The following is a 15357-nucleotide window of genomic DNA, read 5'->3' on the forward strand; positions in this document are numbered from 1 at the left end:
AAAATGCCCTCACTCCCAGAATTCAATTTTATTATTTTTTTTACGTTTTATGCAACTAAAAAATGAGATAACGCGGATTTTTAGCTCGCCACCCCCCTTACCCCTCCACCCACAGCCAAAAACGTAGATTTTTAGATTTAATTTTTTTTAGTTGGGTTGAAATTGATTTAAAAATTTCAAAAAATTCACACGTATAGCTGAGGCTTCTACAAAACACCTCCATTTTTTATGGACCCATAGGTCGAGTGTACATAACCTCAAATTTTTTTAACTTTATTAAAACCTATAATTTTTTTTTGGAGGGGCTGCAGGTCCAATTTTTTTTGCATTTTATGTATTTTATCAAAAGCCATCTCTCTGATTTTTTCAGATTTTTCCGTCAGGTGCGCCATCTTGAAAAATCAAGGAAACTGTTTTTTTAGGGGGTTTTCGGGGATTTTCTCCATTTTATAGACTGCAACATAGATCAACTCAAGGTTTTGTTAATAGATTATATATAATTTAAAATAACTGAGTATATTAGGATATTCAAAAATTGGGCGAAACACTTTGAAACCCCCCAAAAACCATGCTTTTTTTAAGTTTTGTAAGGATTTTTGCGGGTCTAATTATATTTTTTGTGGTCGATACAGCCTGAATATTTTTTTTAATTTTTTTCTATAATTCTATATGATTTTAAAAAATTAGGACTCACCGCAATTTTAGCCGACTTTCCCTATTCCCCCTCCCCCACAGCCAAAAATGTAAATTTTTCGATTTTATTTTTTTTTAAGTTGGTTTGCAATTACATTATAAATGTTATTTTGAAGCAATTTCTTTGTGGCATTTTTGTAATTAACTGTTCTAAATGGTCATTTTTTAGTTAAATTGTGGCTTATTTCCCATTTAGAATAGTTAATAATTATTAAATTATAAATTACAAAAAATTCACACGCACAAGCTTAGGCTTTTACAGATCATCTATTTTTATGGACCCGAAGGTCGAGTGTACATATTATAACCTCTTTTTTTGTTTTTTAATAGGTACGTATATTTTTTTTGGTGATGGCTGCATGTCTATTTTTTTTTGTGTTTTGTGTATTTTATCAAAAATTATATTTCTGACTTTTTTCAGATTTTTCCGTAAGGTGAGCCATCTTCAAAAATCCGCAAAACTGGTTTGTTCGGTGGTTTTTAGGGTATATATTTCAAAATAGATTAACTCAAGGTTTTTTATAGGTTATGTAGGTATAATTTGAAATAACTGAGTTTTTAGGGATATTCTATATAATTCGCTATTGAATAAACTTAAAAACAACCTGCTAGTTTTCACAATCATAAACTTGCCAGGATGACACGTTCCACAATTAAAATTACGTTTCACAATTAAAACTTCCCCTGTTTCCATACCTACATCAAAGTTTGTCCGACTAGACACCGTTAAACTATTAACATATTTTCAGCTTGCTATTAATCAACTTTTTTTGGTACGCGGGATCCAGGCCTAATATTTTTTGAGATCAATACAGCCTGAATATTTTTTTTTTCATTTTTTTACGTTTGATGTGTTTAAAAAATAAGCCTTAGCCAAATTTTAGCCCTCCTCCCTCTCAACCTGCCCAATAAATCTGTCAGTATATCTGTTGCTCAGTTTGTCCTCAAATAAACTATATTTAACAAAATAATTTCAAATTTTTGCAATATTTTTATATAAAGTAAAGATGTCATTGTGATTTCTTTTAGGTAGGATACAAGAAACAAAAATAAAACAGAATAATAAATTTCAGAAAAATACATTATTTTAATATATCATACTTCTTGTCGTTTTGTGAATCAAAACATTTTTTTCTTTGTTCATTAGTTTTGTATTTAGTAGGTACCCTAATATTACCTTACGTTATACATATTCTAATTATTCAAACATGTTTGTACCATCTACAAAACCTATATCTCTGCTCTGCCTATTATAATGTCATTTTGCTTCACGTTTATTGCCACGTAAAACACCATAAAAAGAATAAAGAAAGTATTAGCAACGAATATATAGCTCCGTAAATACTCGTAGAGTATTCGGAGAGTATATTCGTTGGTATTACACTTTACAGTTCTAAAGTCTTCATCGCTGTCTTCGTCTATTACAGGTATAACATCTGTATTGTCAAAGAGTTTTGTAAGATATTCTGCTGGCTTGATGATTTTTGTAAAATATCTTCCATGCGATAAATATTATATTATGGTAGCTACATGCGAACAACAGCCTATGGTTATATTGCCGTTTGCGCAACTCGCATCTACAACAGTATCTATCGTTTAGTGTTTTCCAAACCATCTTCGTTTGGCTCATAATGCAAATAGTCCATGCTGTATGCTTGTCCCCATTAGGTAAATTATTCCGATTCATTTTTTTGCACAAACTTACTCAAAAACAGGTCCTTATAACAAATCCACAAGGTGCCAGGCAGTACCGCGGTCGGAAAATTGTTTAAACAATTTTTTAAACGAATTTAAAAAATCAATTTTTTCACTTAGGGCAAATTTGTTTTAGATTCTCTGGATCAACCTGAGCAAAAAGGGTCTCTTGTGATTTTTCTATAAAATTGACTGTTGTCGAGTTACATGCAATTTAAAATTTGAAAAACGCGATAATGCCCATTTTCAAAGCTTAATAACTCGATTAAAAATTATTATTATGAAAGTCATAAAGTGACCAAGTTTAAAGCCCCCCCCCCCTCCAAGAGCCTGAAGAAATTTTGGTCGTTATTTTATTAATATTATTATTAATAATTAAAAAAGAGCGTTAAACACGTATTGAAGCGGCCGTCTGCGAGAGGGATGTACATGTACAATTCATTGTACGTTTTAAAAAAATATTGATTGGAAGTCAAAAATACGTTCTAAAAAAATAAAAAAAGAATTTTGAGATTATATGTATTGTACACTCGGCCTACAGGTCTATAAAAAAATAGATATGTTTTGTAGAATCCTCATAAAAATTTTAAATTAATTGCAACTTAACTAAACAAAAAAAAAATAGAAAAATTGACGTTTTTGTGGGGGCAGGGGGAGGGGGTGGTGAGCTAAAAATGCGACTAGTCTTATTTTTTAATCACATGTAACGTAAAAAAATGAAAAAAAAAATATTCAGGCTGTATCGATCTCAAAAAATATCATTAAGTCCGCAAAAACCCTTACATAACTTAAAAAAATGGTTTTTGGGGGGTTAAAGGTGTTTTACCCAATTTTTGATAATCCTAAAATACTCAGTTATTTCAAATTATACATAATCTATTAACAAAACCTTGAGTTAATCTATGTTGCAGTCTATAAAATGGAGATAATCCCTAAAAACCCCCTAAAAATACAGTTTTTCTGATTTTTCAAGATGGCGCACCTGACGGAAAAATCTGAAAAAAATCATAGAGATAGCTTTTCATAAAATACACAAAATGCAAAAAAACTGGACCTGCAGCCCCCTCCAAAAAAAAGTTATAGGTTTTAAAAAAGTTAGAAAAAAATTTGAGGTTATGTACACTCGACCTACAGGTCCACAAAAAAATTTACATGTTTTATAAAAGCCTCAGCTATACGTGTAAATTTTTTGAAATTTTTAAATCAATTGCAACCCAACTAAAAAAAATTAAATCTAAAAATCTACGTATTTGGCTGTGGGGTGAGGGGTAAGGGGGGTGGCGAGCTAAAAATCCGCGTTATCTCATTTTTTACTGCCATAGAACGTAAAAAAATAATAAAATTGAATTCTGGGAGTGAGGGCATTTTGCCTATCTTAACGGGGGGTACCCTTTTTAAACTGTTCCACAATTAAAACTGCCACCGTTACAATGTTCCCATATATCAAAGTTTTTCCGACTAGACACCCTTAAGCTATTAATAAATTTTCAGCTTGCTATTAATCAACTTTTTTTTCATATGCGGGATCCAGACCTATATGTATAATAACTAATATTCATCATCTACTTGGAAATAAATTATTAAAACTGATTAATTCAACCGTCCATTTCAGGAAGTATAGCTTTTACATTATAAAATGAAGTGTTTAATAATTTTCTCTTTTAAAGTACATAATAATTATTAGTACCCGTACATATTAGTAAGTAGTTCATTTTTCAATTTCAATACTCCATAATATATGTATAGTGTATAATTCGCCATTTGAAATGGAAACAAAAAATATTCAACATTTAGTGGTGGGATTTTTACTTTTGCGAGGATTGTGGCATGTCGGGATTTTGGCATGTCGAGATTTTGGTATATCGGGATTTTGGCGTGTCGGGATTCTGACGTGTCGGGATTCTGGTGTGTCGGGATTTTGGCCGTCGGGATTTTGGATGTCGGGATTTTGGCTGTCGAGGTTTTAGCAGAGTGCGTCCAGGGAGAGTGTAGCCAAGCCCGGAAACCAGAGCAAAATATGGCCGCCCTCAGTGATCACTGGTTGCCCTAGTCGCACACAAAAATACAAATTTTACATAACTGTCAGTTGTAAAAAGAAGATTGAGGTTATATAGAAACATTGCAAAAACTGAAAAAATCCAAAATTATATTTTGATTAAATTAATGTTATGTTCTTTTATTAGAACTGCTTGTTTTGAGAAAGTCTGAAGTGCCTATAGATAGTGCAATATTGATTCGGAGAAAAAAGACGTTAATTCATAACAGAAACTAAATGAATCTGAACCAAATCATTGTAAACAAAATTCTGGTCTCATTATGGATGGGCTGCAGTGGAGCTTGCAATAATTGGTTTCACACTGATTGTGTAAAAATATCATTTGCTTCTTAAAAAGCTAAAACGGTATTGTGATAATTCTATAGAAAAGGTGAGAGTATGAGTTTGTCATTTAGGTTCGGATGTGTGGAAGATCACTGGGAATGATAAGAAGCTGGTCAAAATAGTAAAGCAGAATACATAGCGTGGAAGGAGTTAGTATGGTTATTGTTAATGAAAAGTATAAGCATTTATCGGTTATTCTGCAGGTGGATTCTCCCAGGCATAAACTGTTGCTAGAAAAGGGGGGAAGATCAGATGAGGATGCTGGAGCTAAACTGGTCTGTTACTTACAAGATTAGTTTTTGTGATAATTTGCAAAATGTGTTTAGGTGCCTCTTTTAATACTAGTGACATAACCAGTGTTTAAACACGGATTAAAAAATAGTGTGTGTACTTTTATGTATGTAAGTTATACTTACAGTAGACGCCCTCTTAACCGACCGACCCTACACCTTTTTGGATGATACTATTTTTAGATTAGAGGTCATACAAGTTTCATAATTTGTCTTGTGAGTGATATTGTTAATTACATATGTATATACACATCGACATTCGTTTCACTTTATATTTTGACTTAATTTGTTTGAAAATGAATCGTGACCCATGGGAAAAGTTATAGCGGACGGACTATATGTACATACTACTTTTTTGTTTATAGATCATAAAATATATATATTTTTAATAGAGTTACATATGTAATGTCTTTCTGAGGGTGGTTTTAAAGATTTTCGGTTTAACCAACTTTTTGATTATCCGACCTATGAGCAGCTCCCGTCATGGTCGGTTAAGAGAGTGTCTACTGTATATATGATTTCAACTATTTCAAGGAAATAAATAGATTCAAAACAAACAGTTTATTTGTAATTTATTTAAATATTAAATTAAATTTTAATACTTACTACTTTCCAAAAAATTTCATTAAAAGAATAGCACAAATTAAAAAATTATAAAACATATATTTACTAAAAACACCAATATATTTTGTTCACACTTTATTTCCACCGATACGTAACTTGAAAGATTTAGCAACTAACTTTATATTGTCTGTGTGCACAATAGTGCATACTGTTAGTTTTATAAAAAACTCGACAACATTTTTCCCAATCGCACCTAATAACTTCAAAAATAGAATCAAGCTAGAAACATAAAGCATAAACGAACTTATAGGTGTTTAATTCAAAATGACAAAAAACATATAAACGTTTTTTGGACAGAAAAGTAATAGACCACTTGTGCGTTTAGATTTGTCAATTTTAATCAAAAGCTAAGTAATGACTGCTAGGTCTGTATGAATTTTTAAGTCTGTATTACTCATTATTCATCACGAATAGCTGGTAATGTATCCACTGGAAATGTATCAGAAATTTCAACACCTCTTCTTGGTTAATGTGGAAGAGACAGATAAAATTAATGGAACATTGCTGGAATAAAGCTTATGTTAAGCGATAGTCCACATTCTCCACTTACTGCGGTCACTTTATTAAGTAAGCAGTATCTGTAGGTTTTCATGTGATTCGGCTAAAAGAACTGTATCATCAGCGTATCTCAGGTTATTTATGATCATGCCATTAATTCTAATGCCTATGTTTATTTCATCCATTGTCTTACTTAATATGTCTTCCGAGTACCTATATATTAAATAATATTGGTGAAAGTATACACCCTTGTCGAACACCTTTTTTTTTCATTTCTATTTCTTCTGATGTTATATCTTCTATTCTCACTACCGCTTTTTGGCCATAGTATAAGTATATAGCGAGCCTATAAGGGTCCGTTTTTCCTTTAGAAGTATGGAAACCTAAAAACTGTTAATTGTAATAAAATGAATTATTCTATACCTATACAATATTGTGACAATCAATTGATATCGGCCCTGGACAGATAACGAAGTACAGGCATATTTGTGCTCTTCACAATTTGTTAGTTCTTGAGTGGTGAATCAATATCTATGAAAGATTTTTTAATTTTTGCATACTGGTAAACAAAAGTATGTTACAGCTCCTACTGTAAGTAAAACTGTAAACAATTTAAAATGATTGATTTAACATGTAGTGTTACCACTTTAAATTCTTAACCTGTCCAAATCAACCGGAAACAAAAAGCTGACAAGTTTCTTTGCTAGTGACATGTGAGCGACTTTACTAATTTGATTTTTAGGCATTAATATTTATTTTGAATTGACTTTATTTATTTTTAAATAAGAACACTTATATTAATTTAAATACACAGACTTACTTCATATTATTTATTTACCACACTAACTTACAAGAACAATAAACACTTAATAGTATTTAATTTATTAGGAAATACTACACATTATCAAATCTAATTTATATTGTACTTTACAAAATTTATCTAATCAAAAATACCTCCAAATCGTACGCTCTAATACAGTATCTCGTCATGGCTTTATTAGACTTCTCACTCATTCACAATCGTTGCCTTAAATACTATTTACAGTTTTTCTAGAACAAAAAGAATGATAGCGTCATTTACCTGTTAAAAGAATCTCCCTTTGATTCTAGAATGAAAATAATATTTACATAAAATAAAGTAACGTTTACATGTATCCAGAAACTGGTGCCAGTCTCACTGGAATGCCAGTGGCATGAAAAATAGACCACCTTTCTATTCAAGACAGCGCTGGCAGACAGCTCTGGACTGGCGCAAAAAAGTGTTTACACTTGAACAAAACCCTATACAAGATGACTCTGCCACATCCTTGGTAGAGGAAGAAATTGGAATAATCACAAGAAACTTCTTTGATGGACAACGGATCATCCAAGTAACGAATCAAGACTGCTAAATACCCCTCCTGAATTTGAAAGGTGACTGAAGAAACCATGGCCAACAGACTTAATAAATTAACTATTTATGTGAACTAATATAAAATATATTATACAGGAGAGTTGCCACAGGGCAGCTTCTCCCTCATGTGTTCAACATTCACACCATTTACTTATAGCTTCATGATCAGATGGTAAATTACATTGTGTATTAAATAAAAAAAAATATCAAAATATTTTTTATACCTAAAGGTGGAGCAGAATCTATTTCCTGAATTTCAGTTATACAATTTTGATCGCTTATGGAAGATGTTTGTTGTCCTTTATATACTTTCTTATATTGTACACCAATCCTTTTTCTCGGCGATTCCAAATCCAATTCTTGTTCTGCATTACTTCCAATCATTGCAGGAAGTATTTGTATTGTACGATGACCTGATACTAAAGATATAGGAAAAGTTAAACAATGAGGAATGCACATAACTTTCACCTTGTTGCCATATTCTAAATTTGAAAAAATATATAGAGAATAGTCAGATTTTTTTGATATGCCATTCCTACTACAGCAAGCATTTCATTGGCTAGAATTAGTGACGAGTATAATATATGATGTCATGGTAACTGACATCTGTCATAATATTGGAGGTTACATTTATAATGTCAAATTATTGTTTTCAATTTATATTTTATTTATTTAGTTTATATTTTAACAACAGTTTATTTTTTAAATAACTTTACTTTCCCTTCCGTATCCTTGATTGGTCGTTTAGGTTCGTAATGGTTTTCTTGTATGGTAGGTTTAGTTAGGCATTAATTTTAAGAAATGTTGCTGGCTAAATGGGCACAGCTTCCAAAGGCCACAAAAGAAGAAGAAAAAATAAACAAACAAAAATCTTACATAACCTTCTATCTAAGCCTTCTATACTATAGGAAAACATGACTGACACTGGGTGCGTTCGGATGACCACAGCGGCTGGACAGCTGAGCCAGCAGTAGCTGTCAGACATCACCGCTGGAAGTCAGCCGCTGAGAGATTTACTAAGCTTTCCCTATCACAGCTGGATACAACCACTCAGCCGATTTCTGCTGACAGTCAGCCGCTATGGTCGTCCAAACGCACCCACTTATACGCTCTGAGCTTCGCTGGTGTCGCTCCTAGCGGATTACTAATTCAACTTTCACCAGTAATTTTTAAATTTATTATTTAATTTTATCGCTTAATATTTACAACGCAAAAAAGTAATTAAATTGTAATCGATTTTTTAAAAATTTTGCTAACTGTTTTAACGTTCTCTTAATGAAATATTAATTTCTTACTTCAGATACATTCACAATTATCGTGTAGATGGCGCTTGGATGATTTATATCTAATTATAATTAGATATTACAAAATATTAAAAAACTTAATTCAGTATTTAAACCGTAAGTATACTTAAGATAAAAATATATACCACAGCTTTGACCAACTAATATTTTTTCTAATTAATGTTTTTAATTTCAATTTTAAATTATTCACTTTGACATTTATGTCAAATTTCCAGTAAAGGTTTACAGACTTGTCACTACTGGCTCTCGCGATTTTTTAATTATCCCCTCTACCTACGAGCTCAACGTATATTACAGATACAGTTGGAAAAATGAAAGAATACCCATGTACGATCACATCAATCACTTAATTTATGTTTGTTGTCTTTTTCTATAAATAATAAACGTTTGTTATAGAAAAAGATAGGAAACACAAAATAAGTGATCGATGTGATCGTTCATGGGTATTCTTTATTTTTCCCACTGTAGTTATCTTTGTTTCACACTCTTAAAGACAAAGAGAAACAGTGTCACCTGTAGTTGCTGTGGTAAATACATACCGTCGAAAAAATTAAAGAATACCCATGAACGATCACATCAATCACATATTATTCAGATTATTAATAATCTATCTCTCTCATTTATTATTTATGAAAAAAAAACAGCAAATACAAAATATGTGATTGATGTGATCGTTCATGGGTATTCTTTCATTTTTCCGACTGTAGATGTTTTTATTTGGCAACAGCGCTTGTTTCCAAACTTAACGGTAGTGAAAAACTAATAAATGAGGAAAAATTTGTTGAATTTGCTTGCCGTCAAGTTTGTACGAGTACCAGTGAGTTATATTTTATTAAATATAATATGAAGTGCATGCCTAATTGTTTAACTTTTAGTTTATCATACTTTAACAATGAATTGGGTGGCTCTCTGATCCAATATAAGTACTGTTATTATTTCCACTAAAAATGGTTACAGGAACAATTTTTGAAATTTTTTGATTTGATTGATATGACACATTTTTAAAATTCTGATCAGTCTGACGTAGAGGACATTTTGTTTGAATAATAGGTTTGTTCTAGCAAACAGTCAAACTAGTCAGCAAACAGTTGGTCAGTGAGAGAACATAATACAGTTACGAGTGCCCTCTACTCACGCTGGTCCACTATTCGCTAATGGTTTCAGACCGTTTGAAACTCATGCTAGAACAAACCGATTGTCTGTAAGAAACAAATCACAGTAACTGAATAAAACAGATTTTCCCACCTACCTCTATCCAAAGTATACATTTCCTGGCCTCATTGTAGGGAGCATAGTCATATTTTTTTCTCCCTAGGGAAACAAAGTACTTTTAATCCCTAGGGAGTAAAAGTAAAAGTGATGTTGACGTCATACTATGTCATAGCATAGATGAAATAACTTATTGACACCCTATACTATTACTCTATTTTCTATTAGGTAAGTATCCATACATTTTAAATTTTATTTATAGATGTTGCAAAATGGTAAAAACAGTAAATTGTTATTTTGATTTAAAAATTTTTCATTAATAATTTGATAGTTATACTGTACCTACTTGTTAGTTTTAGTTCTCTAATAAATTTTGTTAGTTCTATTGTTGATTGAATACACAAATTCCTGTATTCAATTATGATTCATGTATTCAATCAAATCAACAGTTATATAAATATTTTAAAAATGAAAAAATTACTTATTTGAGGGAGGTGGAAAAATGTATAACATGGGAGAAGTGCCTTTTCCTCCCTTGAATGATTACTGTAGTAAACTAGTAAACTTTATTCTTGGGATGAAAAGGTGCACTTCGCTCTCTTGTTAAACAAATATCTATAGGTGTAAATAATTAAATACTTTCGCTTTCTTCTCTAAATATTGTTGGTACAGCATTGCATTTTAATTTTCTGCTGCCATCTTGTCTAACTTTTTTCCACATGTCAGAAGTAGTGTTCCTAAACATTCAAAAATTGAATACAATATTTTTAATGATATAAATATTATAAAGAGAATGCATCAAATGCAAATACTCAATTAATTTTACTTGAAGAACTTACTTCACAAACAACAGCATATTTGTTTGGATCTTGTTTTAACCCTATATTTTTAATCCACCCTTTCCGTCGTTCAGATTCTTTTGGGAAAGAATTCATTTTCACATTATTTTTCCCCAATCGACTTCGCAACCTTTTACCTTAGAGGAAGGCATTTTTCAACCTGAATAATAGTAATAGTAATTTAATATTTCTCGATCTATCTAGTTAAGTGAGGTTAAACCAGAGTAAACGAAAAATAAACAACTGATCATCTGTTTACCCCTTCCAAATTAATCCGGAAATCTGAGCAAAAGATGGCGGAGCCAATCAGCTTTTAGCGTATACGATGGCAACACTCTTCCAAGACGCACACTGGGTTTTAGGTGCCACCGAGTTAATTCATATCATTTATGACATTGTCATTTTATGACAGTACGGTCTGGTAATGATCTTATAATTAATGTATTCCATAATTGATTATTATCTATTTATCTACAGGGTGCTCAAAATTTACAGATCCATTATTGGATTTTTCAATATGTCATATGATGCTTATTTTAAATAGTACACCATGTATGTTAATCAATTTTTATACTAAACACAAGTTCCTCTTTCGAATGTTATATGGATGTTCTATAACTAGGAGTCATAGTTTTTGCGCAATTTACAATTTTCTTAAACGGTAAATCGATGTTAAAAATATTTATTTTAGAGTCACTCTAGATTTTTAAACCCATCATCTTGGCATAGTTGTTACAAACAAGTGTAATTGTAAATAAATATGTATACTTTTAGTTGCTAATTGGTAAAATAAATTTTTTTGTTTATTGAAAATGTGTACTGTACACATAAAAATTAAAACTTTTAAAATAAATATAAGTTCAATATACTGCCCACCTAAACATTCCATTAAAAAAGAGCAGTATAATGAATTCTTGAAAAGCTTAGGGGAAAGGTTCATTATTGGAGGTGACTTCAATGCAAAGAACACACACTGGGGCTCTAGAATCACTACTACTAAGGGAAAGGAGCTTTTGTTAGCTATTAAAGAACAGAGGTGTGAAGCACTATCAACTGGTAGACCAACCTACTGGCCTACGGATAGAAACAAGATCCCTGATTTAATAGACTTCTTTACTATTAAGAATATTTCAACTAATTTCATAGACATTGATGACTGTTGGGACTTAAATTCTGATCATTCCCCTATAGTACTAACCATGAGTGACAGGATTATTAAAAAACAAAAGTAACCCCACATTAACAAATAAATGGACGGATTGGGAGAGTTTTAAGCTAAGCCTTGAAGAGAGAATAAATCTAAGTGTACCAATACAAAACGCAGAGCAATTAGATATAGAAGCAGAATTGTTGGTGAACAATATCCAGCAAGCAGCATGGGAAAACACTCCTACGCTGAAACCTAGGCTAAAAGGAAATAATTATCCAAAGGAAATAAGGAACATGATAATTGAAAAAAGAAAACTGAGAAGAATCTTGCAACAAACAAGGTCTCCTCAAGATAAGACTAAACTAAATCGTGCAAGTCAACAACTCAAAAGAACTATCCTACAATTAAAGAATGACTCGATTAATTCTTACTTACAGGAGCTAACAGATGACGGTAGTACAGATTATTCCTTATGGAAAGCTACTAAAAGACTGAAAAGACCTATTATGCACTCTCCTCCTATTAAACTAGAAAATGGTAACTGGGCCAGAAGTAGTGCATAAAAAGCAGAGCTATTTGCCATACATCTTGAAAATACATTCAAGCCAAATGAACCTCAAGAAGATGAAGAAAGATGGGAGGAACCTGTTCAATTAGAGGAAGAAATTCGCCTAGCTACACCAAAAGAAGTACTTGAAGAAATAAGGGAAAATATTAATCCGAAGAAAGCTCCGGGCTATGATCTAATTACGGGTGAGCTGTTGAAAAATCTTCCCCGAAGAGCTATCGTAAAATTAACAAACCTCTTTAACGGTGCATTCAGATTAAAATATGTACCAATGATATGGAAGATGGCGGAAGTCATTATGATTCCTAAACCAGGAAAACCAGCACATGAGGTTTCGTCATACAGACCGATATCTCTGCTTCCTGTAATATCGAAGCTGTTTGAGAAACTGCTCCTTAAGCGAATAAAACCAATTATTGAAGCAAGGAATTTGATACCGACACATCAATTCGGGTTTAGAAATAAGCATTCAACAATTGACCAGGTACACAGAATCACAAATATTATCGAAAGATCCCTAGAAGAAAAGAAAGTCTGTTCAACTGTATTCCTTGATGCTGCACAGGCTTTTGATAAAGTCTGACATGAAGGTTTAACATACAAACTAAAATGTTTTTTACCTATACAGTACTCAAAACTTTTACAGTCATACATAAAAGAACGACATTTTAGAATTAAGCAAAAAGACTGTTTTTCAGACTTAAAAGAAATTAGAGCAGGTGTTCCACAAGGCAGTGTGTTGGGTCCGGTCCTATACCTACTATACACGTGTGATATACCTGTACTGGAAAACAACACAGTCGCCACCTTTGCTGATGATACAGCTATTCAAGCAGTAGGGACGACAAGTGAAGAGGCGACCAACAAGGTCCGAATAGCAGTTAACCAAATCTATAAGTGGACACAAAAATGGAGAATCAGGCTAAATGAAGCTAAATCTGTCCATGTTAATTTCACCAACAAAAAAATACAATATATACCAGTTATAATCAACAATATCCAAGTACCATATGCAGATACTGCTAAGTATTTGGGTATAACATTAGATGCAAAACTACGCTGGAAGGTGCACGTTAAGAAAAAAAGGGAAGAACTAAATATAAGATATAAAAAAATGTATTGGCTAATTGGAAGAAACTCCACACTGTCGATGCATAATAAGTTACTAATTTACAAACAAATATTGAGACCTGTATGGACTTATGGATGCCCACTATGGGGGTGTACTAGACCAAGTAATATAACAGTAATACAAAGATTCCAGAACAAAATACTAAGAAATATTGTAGATGCTCCTTTGTATGTTACAAACAGTGATCTCCATAAGGACCTAGGAATGGAAACTGTGGATATAATCATCAAGAAGATGGCAGGAAGTCACGAGCAACGACTTCACATGCACGAGAATATTGAGGCAATCCAGCTCCTCGATACTACTGGGCAAGTTAGAAGACTGAAGAGGACAAAACCTTATGAACTAGTTTAAGTGATAGGTGATAGTGAAAAGCAGAGCATAGTGCTTGTGCGCGTTAGTGTGTATGCTAGAATAGTGCACTATCTTGTTAGGTTAGATAAGAGACGCTATGGGGCAAGCTCTTAATTTTAAGGAACAGTAATAATTTAGGTTAGATTAAAAGTGCTCATTGGTCAAGTATGACCAGATTGTAATTGTAATAATCATCATCGTAGTGATGATTATGGGAAAAAAAATTGAAAATAATTAAATACATAACGAAACATAAAGAATTTTATTAAAACAAATACATAAATAATACAAAATGAAGCACAACTTACTATAAGTAAAAAATTATGAGTTATGTAATAAATGTTAAAAATGCTTGCCTTCTTGTGTAATACAACAAGCGATTCTATCTTCAAATGATTTCCTTTCTTTATTTAACATAGCTGGTGTTATATACGCAAAAGCGTTTTGAATTTCATATCATCCGGAATAGCAGGAAGTGTAGCATATACAATATTTTTAGTATAACCCCAATTACAAAAATCCATCTTTGTCAATCCTGGTGACCTAGGTGGCCAATTATATGAACCACCTCTACCTATCCATTTATTTCTAAATTTTCTGTTAAGGTAGATCTTAACATCACGTCAAAAATGAGCAGGAGCTCCGTCCAATTGGAGCCACATGTTTGGTCGGACGCTAAGTGGACGGTTTTCAAGAAGGATCCAAAAATATTGTTTTAACAAATTTAAAAAAGTTCTTTCATTCAGATTTTCGTCAAAAAATACGAGTCGATAACGTACTCGCCCAGACTACCGCCCCAAACATTAACACTCGATCGGTGTTGGCAATCAACAGTTCGAAATAATTGTTTGTTTACTGTATCATAATGAAATGAAAATTATGTCTATTTACTAGAACATTAATATGAAAAGTAGGTGTATTCGTCTGTATACAATACACTTAAAAAAAAAATCAGGAATTAGCTTTTTTGAAAGGCTTATTGATTGGGATTGAACATGTAGCGGCATATTCAATGCTTTCCATGAAATATTTATATTTATCATTTGCATTTAGTAGTTGCGGTTTATTACTGAAATATAAAATGTAAGTTCGTTCGTATTCCATCCAGTTAGCTTTTCTAGTGTTTCATTTAGTTTTTGGTTGTATGGTGTTACTAAACTGTTCCTTCAATATATTGAGTTCCATAAGAATGAGAAAATGATCCGATCCAAGAGTATCTGTTACCACC

General features: G+C 32.1%; 1 long non-coding RNA gene across 1 annotated transcript; it reads right to left on the bottom strand.

The window, feature by feature from the left end:
- Positions 1 to 5613: 5613 nt before the first annotated feature.
- LOC126885955 (uncharacterized) lies at positions 5614 to 11188 on the bottom strand. Its single transcript, XR_007698510.1, has 2 exons — positions 10926 to 11188; positions 5614 to 7230 (listed from the first exon to the last, which is right to left on the bottom strand). It is a non-coding gene; the product is annotated as an uncharacterized LOC126885955 (long non-coding RNA).
- Positions 11189 to 15357: the final 4169 nt, after the last annotated feature.

Source organism: Diabrotica virgifera, chromosome 6, assembly GCF_917563875.1.
Source record: "Diabrotica virgifera virgifera chromosome 6, PGI_DIABVI_V3a".
Classification (NCBI taxonomy): Eukaryota; Metazoa; Arthropoda; class Insecta; order Coleoptera; family Chrysomelidae; genus Diabrotica; species Diabrotica virgifera.